Genomic DNA, 10,931 nt, shown 5'->3' on the forward strand with positions numbered 1-10,931 from the left:
AAAAAATTTCCGGTGACTTTGACCGCGAAAATGAGGGCCATAGAGTGAGATTTTTCAATGTTTTAAAGCTTGAACTTATAGCCCTGGATGTTTTGAACATTTTCGGTTACTATGACTAAACCTAATTTTAACTCTAAAACCAAGTTTGAAGTCATTTTGCAAAAACGGACAATCTGTCCAACACAGTTTCAAAAAAAACTGGCAGCCACCAATTCAGCCAAACGGGACCCTTAAAGGCTGAATTTTGATTTTTCACAAAAGTGACAATTTTAGTTTTCGACGAGAGGAAGAAATTTAACGAAGAAAAGATTTTCAAAATCCGACCCTAAGAGGTACTAAAACACAGATTTCCGAAACGGTACAGTTTTTTACTGAAACAGTTTAAAACAAAACAACAGCTACGGTTTTCAGCCAAACGAGGCCTTTAGAGGCCGAATTTCAATCTTCACCAAAAACGACAATTTTAGATCTCGACGAGACGAGAAATTGTCGCGAAGAACAAAATTTTGAAATCCGACTCTAAGATACAGTAAAACGTAGATTTCAGAAACTGCACAGTTTTTAACGAGACAAAACTAAAACAGTGGCGGTTTCAACAAAAGTCATAAAAGAACCCGAGATAGAATTTTAGTAAAATACAATGACATTAAACCTCATTTTAATGAAAGTATTCATAAAGGAATTTTTCAAGGAAAAAATGATTTCTTTAAAGAACGTAGAGGTTTACCGAGCGAATTATCCCGACGGGTACCTACGAGCCCAATACGATAGGTCCGTAGAATTTCGAATATTTAATGTGGGTCCAACGCCCACATTAGTTTAAGAGACTCCGTTGGAGTATAAATTTCAGCGGCGTAAAAGTTAGAATGCCATGTATAAGTCCTAGGCCGAATTGGGCCTTAATATCATACCAAGGGAAATTTAGAAAAATAAGATTTTGAAGATTTAATAAATTAATCTTTATTATCCTTTAGTAAAGGAAAGGAATATATGCCTTATGGAAATGGTTAGATTTTCCTTCATAAGTTGCTAAAATAAAATAGCAAATAATAGTTAATCTCACACTCTTAATGGGTGTTCAGTTTCAGAAGAAAGCAAGAGACTAGGCTGATAGGCGAAAAAGGGATTCCAGCTTTGAAAATCAAGTAAGTAGGAATCTCGCCTACAGTATAAATAGATTTTAAAGTAAACAGTACACATGAACTATATATGTTTGAGTACATTTAATGTTATGAATGCTATGCTATGTTATACTACATACACTTAGGCAGTACACCCGAATTATATGTGTTCGAGTACATGATATAGTATGCTATGCTAGGTCATATTGCATACACCTTAATAAGTCAAGAGGAACTTATAAGAGTAATCTCAGTTGAGTGCCGTCCCAGCCTCCACAAGGGAGGTAACTCAAGCTCCACAAGGGAGAAAAAATAATAATAATGATGTCCTCCGACTCAAGGGAGGCATTCAAGTTATAATCACGGTGTCATGGGGGACCTTGCAAACCCTCACGTTCCGATGATTGCGCGCAAGTGGTACGAGCACTCGGGCCCATCAGTAAGAAAGATAAGATAAGATAATAAGATTCTGATAAGACATCATAATTAAGCATAATTGGCTCATGCATATTTATTCATGTGAACTTACAGTTATTTTGCGGGAGATAGTTCCTACTTGCTGAGCGAAAGCTCATTATAGAATGTTTATACTGTAGGTAAGCAACCGGCATATAATGCCTGATGGACTGCTGGCGAGTGGACGAACGAGGTGGGGCTCGGGATATGGATACCACTCGCAAATATTTCCGCAATCAGCTTTATGTTACAAATAGTTTTGTTAATTATGATTATGAAACAGATATGTTAAGGTTTGAATATTTTAATTAAGAAAGCAATTTCGTCTTTTATGTTTATAATAAGACCTTTAAAAAAAAAAAAAATGTTCCGTAAATTTTAAGAAATTTCAGTAAGTACAAATTAAAAAGTTAGTTACAGTGGCGGGCTCCAAAGAGGGGCGCTACAAAAAAACTCTCAGAAACAGTCACATTTAACTTTTTTACTACAATAAAAAGCTCTCACATAAAGTCGCATCTCAACTTGAATCAGCAAACTAAACGGGCCCTAAGCCGTGTTTGAAATTGATCTCGTTTTCATTTTCACGTTTTTCAAGAAAGAAAAAATGAAAACGTTTTCAAAACGGTATTTGGAGCAATAAAGATAAAAAAACAGAAATAAAAATGATTTTTTAGTTTAGTATAAAATGAGAGAAAAATAAAAAATGACTTTTAATCGTTTTTTATTTTTTGTTTTCGTTTTCTTCTCTCTCGAGTAGAGAGAGAAAAAGAAACATTAATGGGTTTTTTTACACTGAAAATAATCTCTTGATAAAATTACTAAATACATTTTTAAAAATAATTTCTGTATAAAATTGAAAACGTTTTCATTTTTATTTTCATATAAAAATAAAAATCATTTTAAAACGAATTTCAAGTACGTCTTAAGACTTCGTTCACTTCGCGGATTCAAGTTTTTAATTCGAGCTGAGATGTGATATTTTCTTATAGTTTTTCACTGTAGCAGAAAAAGTTAAATGTGATATTTTCTAATAACTTTTTACTGTAAAAATCTAAAATTAAAAACTCGAATCGATAAAATAAACGAAATATAAGTCTTTCACACCCAATAACATGCTTGCATACCATATTATAAAATTTCAAAATTATTGACCCGTAGTTCGAGGTCTAAAGTGTCCGCAAGCCAAAAAAGGAACAAAAAAAGTAACTAAGTGTCAATTTACATGAAAAAAGGACCAATTTTTCCCTCTTTTCTTTTCCTTTTGGTAAAAGAAATAATAAAGTAGTAGAAAGAGCAACTTCCTCCCTTAAATGAATGAAGAAAATTTTCATGGCTCCCCATAAAAAGCTTCCACATTTACTTTAGAAAAAGGTTGCACACATGAGGCAATATTGGGGATCACTGCTCAATATAGTGGAGGAAAAAAATTCTGTGTCTCAAATATCAAGAAAACATTAACATATTGCGTCAAATCAAAAGCTAATCATTATTAACTTATTATCCATCCTCGGATATTGGAAACACTAATATTTAATTATTAATCAGCATATATTAATTCTCAGCAGTCACACTAATAGCAATAGTAATGATTTCCTACATCATCATTGACCCAAAAAGAAATTTGATGGGAAAAGATTGCTATTATTATTTTCTTCACTATCATTTCATAAGCGAAGTTTTTAAAATGAATAATGCAATAGTATACCGGTGATAATAACATTTGAGTCTCATAATATAAAATATATAAACAGAATTTACTTTATATTAGTATTAGTATTTAAAAGAGTAAAGAGTATAAAAGAGTTTTGGTGAAAAATAATTTGTATTCATTTACTGATTTACAAAGTGTATATATATACAGATAACTATAAGATTTAGAATGGTAAGGGTTGATACAGTCCTATAATTAGGAATATACAGCTAGCATATAATTACAAAATGATTGGTAGGAATTAAAGGAGAAGATTATGACAGCTGTTATTGTATATTAACTGAGGAAGATTTTTCCTTAATATGCCCCCGCAAGATGTGGCTTCTGTTAGAGACACAAATCTTGGATTGAAGTAAGTGAAATCGAGACTTGCTAAGTGGCTTCGTAAGGATGTCGGCAAGTTGGTCATGAGTAGAGACGTGTGATACATGCAAGGAACCATTGGCAACCTTCTCACGAACAAAATGATAATCAAGTTTGATATGCTTCATTTTGGAGTGGAAAACAGGGTTTACACAAAGGTAAGTGGCCCCAAGATTATCACATAAAAGTTGAGGAGCTTTAGGAAGCTAGACATGTAGTTCTGTGAGGAGGTTGACAAGCCAAGAAATTTCAGCAGTGGCAGAGGCCACTGACCGGTATTCCGCTTTGGTTGACGATCGAGCGACGGTCCGCTGCTTCTTGGAGCACCAGGAGATTGGATTTGATCCGAGAAAAATTATGTATGCAGAAATTGATGTGCAATCATCCCGATTACCAGCCCAATCGACATCCGAGTAGGCCGTTAGTTGAAGGGGAGATGACATTTGAAGCAACAAGCCATGAGAAATGGTATTTTTAAGATAACGTAGTAAGCATTGTGCAACCGTCCAATGTGATTGGATAAGAGCATGCATAAATTGAGCGAGTTTGTTTACGGTGTATGCAATATCTGGTCGTGTTAGAGACAAATATTACATGCCGCCGATGAGACTTCGGTATTGAGTGGCATCAGTAGAAGCAGACCCATCATTGAGAACAAGTGGGGTAGATGTGATGATTGGTGTGACAATTTCCTTAGAGCCCTCCATGTTAAAGTGCTCAAGGAGATCACAGACATACTTATGTTGGGACAAAAAAATACCTTGAGCAGTTGGAATAGCCTCAACACCCAAGAAGAAATAAAGAGCTCCCAAATCCTTGATGAAGAAACGATGGGCCATAACATTAATCACTTGTTGGACAGCCGATGGAGAATTGCCTGTTATTAATAAATCATCAACATATACCCAAAAAAAAAGCACACAAGATTTGTCAGTGTAGACAAATAAGGAAGAATCAGACTTGGAGTTGATGAACCCAAGAGTTAAAATAAATGCTTTGAGCTCGTTGAACCAATCACACGGTGCTTGTTTGAGGCCATAAAGAGAATGGCGGGGCCGACATACATGTTGAGGTCAAGATTCATCAACAAAACCCGGTGGTTGAGACATGAAAACTTCCACAGAAAGATGGCCATGAAGGAATGCGTTATTGACATCCAATTGGTGAATCGGCCATTGTCGAGAGGTTGTGTTACTTAATACAACCCTGATGGTGGTGGGCTTAATGATTGGGCTAAAAGTTTCAGTATAATCTACCCCTGGGCATTGATGGAAGCCCTTGGCTACAAGGCGGGCTTTGTAGCGATCAATACGGCCATTGGAAAGACGTTTGATGCGGAAAACCCATTTGCAACCGACAACATTGTGATGGGCTTTACGGGGAACTAGACCCCAAGTATTGTTGCATAGAAGAGCATTCATCTCATCACACATGGCATCTCTCCATTTGGGGTCTCTGAGGGCTTGTTTGGCTGTGGTGGGTTCGAGAGTGGGTGGTAGAGGATATTTTGTAGCAGCATAGGAGAACTTTATCAGAGGCTTGAATATATTATTTTTAGATCTTGTGGTCATGCCGTGGGTGTTGGAGGGATTATCATGGTTTTGGCAAGGTGAGTGTGAGGAAAAAGTAGGAGAGGAATCATACCTACGAGAGACCACGCTCGGATCCGAAGCTGAAATATTGTGAGAATGAAAAGTTTCCACGTGGGGATCATCAACTGGTGAAGAAGTAGTAACATGCAAAGTGTTAAGTGGAGAATGATCATTGGACATAGAAGTGGATTAAGTTGATATGGTATGTAAAGTGGGTTGCGGATATGGTAGAATAGTAGGCATTAAGGAAGACTTAATCATGGATGGACATGATTCTTGATGCGTCCTCGAGCGAGCGGTTCCCCCGTGGTTAGATCCTTAATACAAAAAGAAGTTGGGTCAAACTCAATGGATGTACGATTTGTTTTACAAAATTGACAAACAAATATCAAGTTTTGTTGCATATGAGGTGCACATAAGACATTATCAAGTGAAAAAGAATTAGAAGAAGTGGAGAGCAAAGATGTGCCAGTGTGTGTGATTTGAACACCTGTACCATCACCAATGACGATGTCAGCTGAACCTTCATAGGGCTCTCGAAGAGTAAGGTTATTCATGTCAGATGTGATATGATGCGAAGCACCGCTATCAAGGAGCCAATTTGAAGTTGTACCACAGTTGTTGATGGTGGCGTGATTGGCTTTGGGAGGAACTGGGAGTCCCATCAAGCGCTTTGTTGTGTAGCACTCACGCGCGTTGTGACCACTCTTTTCACAGAATTGACACACCAGGTTGGGATTTATGTTTCGAGATTGGTTGGCTTGTTGAGACTGTGACCATGCTTGTTGAGATTGATTTTGTTGCACCGAGTTGTTTCGGTTGTGATGATATTGAGACTTCCTGGCTTGTTGTGACCAAAACTATTCTTTTGTGTGAAATTGGCTGTGATCGGAGTGAGCCCGCCTTGAGGAGAATTTCGTTTGAGAAAATCTTCATACTCCACCAGTTTGTCATGGAGAGCTTCGAATGAGATGGGCTGCTCTCTTACACGGACGACTCCGCTGATTTCCTTAAATTCTGGTCCTATTCCGTTTAGACAGTGAAGGATAAGATCATCCTCTTGTAGTGGAGCCCCAACAAGTGCCAATTGATCAGCAATACTCTTAAGTGTCTAAAGAAACTCGGTAATAGATTTTTCACCATGAGTTGTGAGAGAGAGTTTTTCTTTTAGAAAGAGGACACGAGATCGCGAGCGGTTTGCATAGAGCCTGGTGAGTCTATCCCATGCATCACGGGATGATGTAGAGGAGGCAATATAAGCTATTAGCGGTTCAGACAAAGATGCAAAAAGGGAGTGGAGCAAGAGCTGATCTTGTTGGACCCAATGAGTGTGATTCGGATTGGGAGATTCGACTCCATTTTGAGTCACTATGGCCGGAGGTTGTGGGATATTTCCATTGACATAACCAAGTAGATTATATCCTTGAAGGAGTGATAAGACTTGGGCTCGCCAAGCGGGATAATTGTTCGGGGTAAGTTTCAATGGTAGTTGAGCAGCGGGGTTGATGAAAACAAGTTGTGCTGGTGCATGGATGACAGCATGAACAACAGGGTTGACCACTTCTTCAGGAACAATAGGGTTGACCACTTCTTCAGCCATGGTGAAAGAAGAAATATAGAGCAGAGAATAAAGGATCGACTCGTTAGAGTTTTAACGCTCTGATACCATAAAAGAGTAAAGAGTATAAAAGAGTTTTGGTGAAAAATAATTTGTATCGACTCATTGATTTACAAAGTGTATATATACATAGATAACTACAAGACTTAGAATGGTAAGGATTGATACGGTCCTATAATTAAAAATATAAAGCTAACATATAATTACAAGATGATTGGTAGGAATTAAAGGAGAAGATTATAACAGCTGTTATTGCATATTAACTAAGGAAGATTTTTCCTTAATAGTATTTAATACTGACAGTGTCTCTTAAGTTTTTTTTTTTTTTTAAATAGTGCCCCAAGTATTTTTCTTTTCAAATGTTGTATACTTGTGTGTCTAAAGAATTTTTGTTTATTCAATTACTGCCCAAGTACTTTCAAACTACAGTCGAGACAAACGAATAGAAAAATTAAAAGAAGAGGACTGGCCACAGCCGCAGAGTAGCTTCAAAACAGAGAGAAGTAGGACCAGGCTTTCACATATTCAAACAAAAATTCATTAATTGAGGCTAAAATACAACAAGGGAGAATGTAGAAGCGGGATAGTTCAAATATTTCAAGTTTGTCTTCTTTACACAACAATTAAAACCAGTTTGAAAACTATGCACTAAAAGTTTGTTCACTTCTTCTCTAGAAATTTCAAGTGGTGTAATCTGTCCAAATCCAAGAAAGTGAAAGCAATTGCATTGTTTCCGCATGTGAAAATTACAGAATTTTAAATTTTTTTTGGTAGCATTGGAGCCTATGTCAATTGTCATGTCAACTATTGCAATGATAAGTAATCTAATACAAGAATCAAGACCTTCTTTAATGACCAAATACAAGAATTGATATATAGTCGGACAGCTTTGGGGGCTAATAAAAGCTCCATATAATTCAATTATTGTACAATTGCAAGTTTGCAACGGCCTTAATAGTGGACAATTTTTTTCCTTGCTTAGAGATTGAAACTGTAATTCCATCATTAACCCAACAACAGAGAATCAAATATACGGGAATTATAGACTACATTAACTCTAAATCTACAAACACCTTGTATTTTTTTTTTTCCACTATCAATCTTTTTCTCTCAAGAGCCCAAATAATTTTGACCAATGAAATATTGGAGATTGAAGAGCTTTAGTTTTGCTTAGCTCATACCAAAATTATCTTCACCATCTTTTCTGCAACAAAATCCTCTCTGGCTGATCTGAGGACCTATCAAGCTTGCCCATCACAGCATTCTTGAAACTTATGGCCTCTTGAGCTTGTGAACATGACCTCTGCATTCTAACCCCACTAAGACTATTCCTCGACTCCATGAGCTCATTCAGCGACAGCCTCTTTTTCGACCCCGGCCCCGGCTCCGGCCTCTGCTTCGGCGCGCTATAAGACCTCAATTTGGCCTTAAAAGACTGCGTGTTGGCCATGTAATTCGGAAAATTCCCATAACCTCTGAAGAAGTAATCCGCGCAGACGCTCTGGGCGTGGTGGGCGCATTCGAGTTGAGAAACCGCGGGGTGCTCTGCGCGGTGGAGAACCGGCATTCGTCCCCGTTGAGCCCCCAGTCGGGGTCTTGAAAGTTCCCGCGGCAATCGGGGATCGAAATTCGATTAGGGAGCCGGCTAGGGAGCGGGGAGGAAATCGCTTGGTAACTCGATTCCTCTCCGAAATCTGACACCGAGGTGATTGTTCTCCGGGACCGGCATTTAGGCCTCCCCGTATCAACCTCCACAATCTTGGGACTCCCATCAATGGCGTTGAAACTGCTCTCCAAAGAAGCAGATAGCCTCCTGCTATGACCAGGAACCGTGTGATCACTTCTAGTGTCATCAAATCTCTCCTGCAAATTCGACTGAACCCAGAAATTTATTACCAAAACAAACTCTGAATTTGAAGTAAATGCCAACAACAGATCCCAGACGAGGGTGGTTTTGAAAAAATTTAAAGCATTACCATCGATTTTCGTGCTCGGGCTTCGAATTTATTTGCTTCTTCATTGTTGTAGTTGTTGAGTAAGAGCTCGCGATTTTTATGGGACCGAACAGTGGCCTGTGCTCTTATCAAAGCTTGCATACTGTGGAGAGTCGCTGTTGCCTGTTTCCTCACTAAATATCCTCTCATCAACGCCTGCAACTTCACCACCCCCTTTAAAGCCCTCAAAGCCTTCCTTGCCTGCTCATTGACAAATTTGAACAAAATTAATCATGATAAAAAAATTATGGCCCGTTTCTTTCTTTAACAGAGAGTTTGAACAGGAATACAAAATAACACAAGGATTGAATTCTGGTTGAAAGTGCGAACTACCAAATAGCCTCTAAAGACGGTTTGAATCTTGATGGCGGCCGTTTTCTCGTGGCTGGCGCCGAGCATGGAACCTCTGCCGTGGCTGGTGAGTCTGACGACTGCAACGGCTGCTTGCGCGGCTGCAACGGCTGCGTCTGCGGCGGCGGCGGTGGCGGCAGCGACGGCAATTGCGTGCTTGTTCTGTTCAGTCTCTGCATCGGTATAGTAAGATCTGAGCCAAGCGGCCTCGGCGGCCGACAAGTTCGGCGGAATGGTGGAAGGGTTGTGGCAGAGTTCGTCGGAGTTGGAGTCTCTTCCGAAGCTGCTACAGCTCCATGTTCCTTTCTTGTCTCTGAAGTCGTTGAGATGGGAATTGGGTTTGGTGTGTTCTTTGTCCTTCTTCAGCCCCAACAAGCCCTTAAGCCACCTTATTGCTCTGCCCATTTTTGTGGTTGTTTTGTTGCAGTTTTTGAGCTCAGAGAGAAAGGAAGAGAAAAGGGTTTTTGTAAGATTTGCAGTTTTTTTTTTCCTTGTTTTCTAGAGTCAAGAGAAGAAGAAAAAGAAGCTTTGAACAAACAGGGTTTTTGTGTTTTTTTCTTTTTCTTTTTCGTTTTCGTTTTGGTTTTGGTTTTTCACAGCTCACGATCTTTTGAGGTACATTTTCGTTTCCCTGTTGCGAAAAGTGGTGAAACAGAGTTGTTAAAGAATGAAAAATCACTGAACAACCGTAAATGTTCCAAATGAGATGAAAAGAGAGAGCTTTTTTTTTGTTTGGAATGAAGTGAAATGAGAAGAGAAAATCTCTGTCAAACCCGCGTGAGAATGTGCATTACATGACAAAAGAAATAAAGAAATACATTATGCTGAAGAAGGCATGCAGCAGATGTAGGAAGGAGTTACAAATATTCTTTTTGAAAAGAAAAAATATACATACATAACAAGAAGGATAAATAAATAAATACATAAAATATAATCAATTATCAAAGACGAAAGAGTAAACCCACCTCGGTAGAATCAGATTCTCGTTTTAAAAAAAAAAAAAAATTAAAATAGTAATAAAAAAGAGTAAAAGTAGTACTACAACCAGTAAAAGGAAAAACAGAAGGAAAGCGATCGGAAACGCTCGAATTTTCAGTCCTCCAATGAGAAACTCAGAAAAGCTTTTTTCTTTGTTCCCGTAAGAGAAAGAGAACACTCATTCAGAATTGATTTTAAACTCTCTCTCTCTCTCTCTCTCTCTAAAATTCACTTTTCTGGAGCGACGTGTCTTCAAAAAGAAAGATACCTCAGTGTTCTCAGCCTCTGACAGTCCCGTGAAGCCTCTTACGTTTTTTTAGTTTTAATTATAATATACTCTAAAACCGCACTTCTATCCCTCTCATTTCACTTTCATAACACCACTAAATAAATGGGATTAATGTGTGTACTTTGTTTGTATCGTTCCTTGTCATTTGCTATTGTGTTTATTTTTATTTTTATTTTTTTATTTTATATAGGACTTTTCCTTTTCTAGCTCTCCATTCCCAAAACCCAAACAAACTGGATGGGAAGAACTCAGGCTCTCTAACTTTGTAGTGAGAAAACAATCATTGTGCTTCTGTAATTACTCCCATCTTCTATCAGATTAGCAATTAATGCACACAGCCAAGCTTGGGTGGTGATTTCTGATCTTAAAATGATCGATGTTGTTGATTTTTGGTCATTTATAGACAAATAAATCCCAGCCATCAATCTAATTGACATTTGATCTCAACCCTTTACTAT

The 10,931-nt window shown here is 38.1% G+C and overlaps 1 pseudogene; it reads right to left on the reverse strand.

Annotated features, from left to right (window-relative positions):
• Nucleotides 1-7,728: 7,728 nt before the first annotated feature.
• Nucleotides 7,729-9,702, reverse strand: LOC21390407 (annotated as a pseudogene).
• Between the last annotated feature and the right edge of the window lie 1,229 nt (nucleotides 9,703-10,931).

This window comes from Morus notabilis, unplaced genomic scaffold (assembly GCF_000414095.1).
Source record: "Morus notabilis unplaced genomic scaffold, ASM41409v2 Scaffold472, whole genome shotgun sequence".
NCBI classification, from domain to species: domain Eukaryota; kingdom Viridiplantae; phylum Streptophyta; class Magnoliopsida; order Rosales; family Moraceae; genus Morus; species Morus notabilis.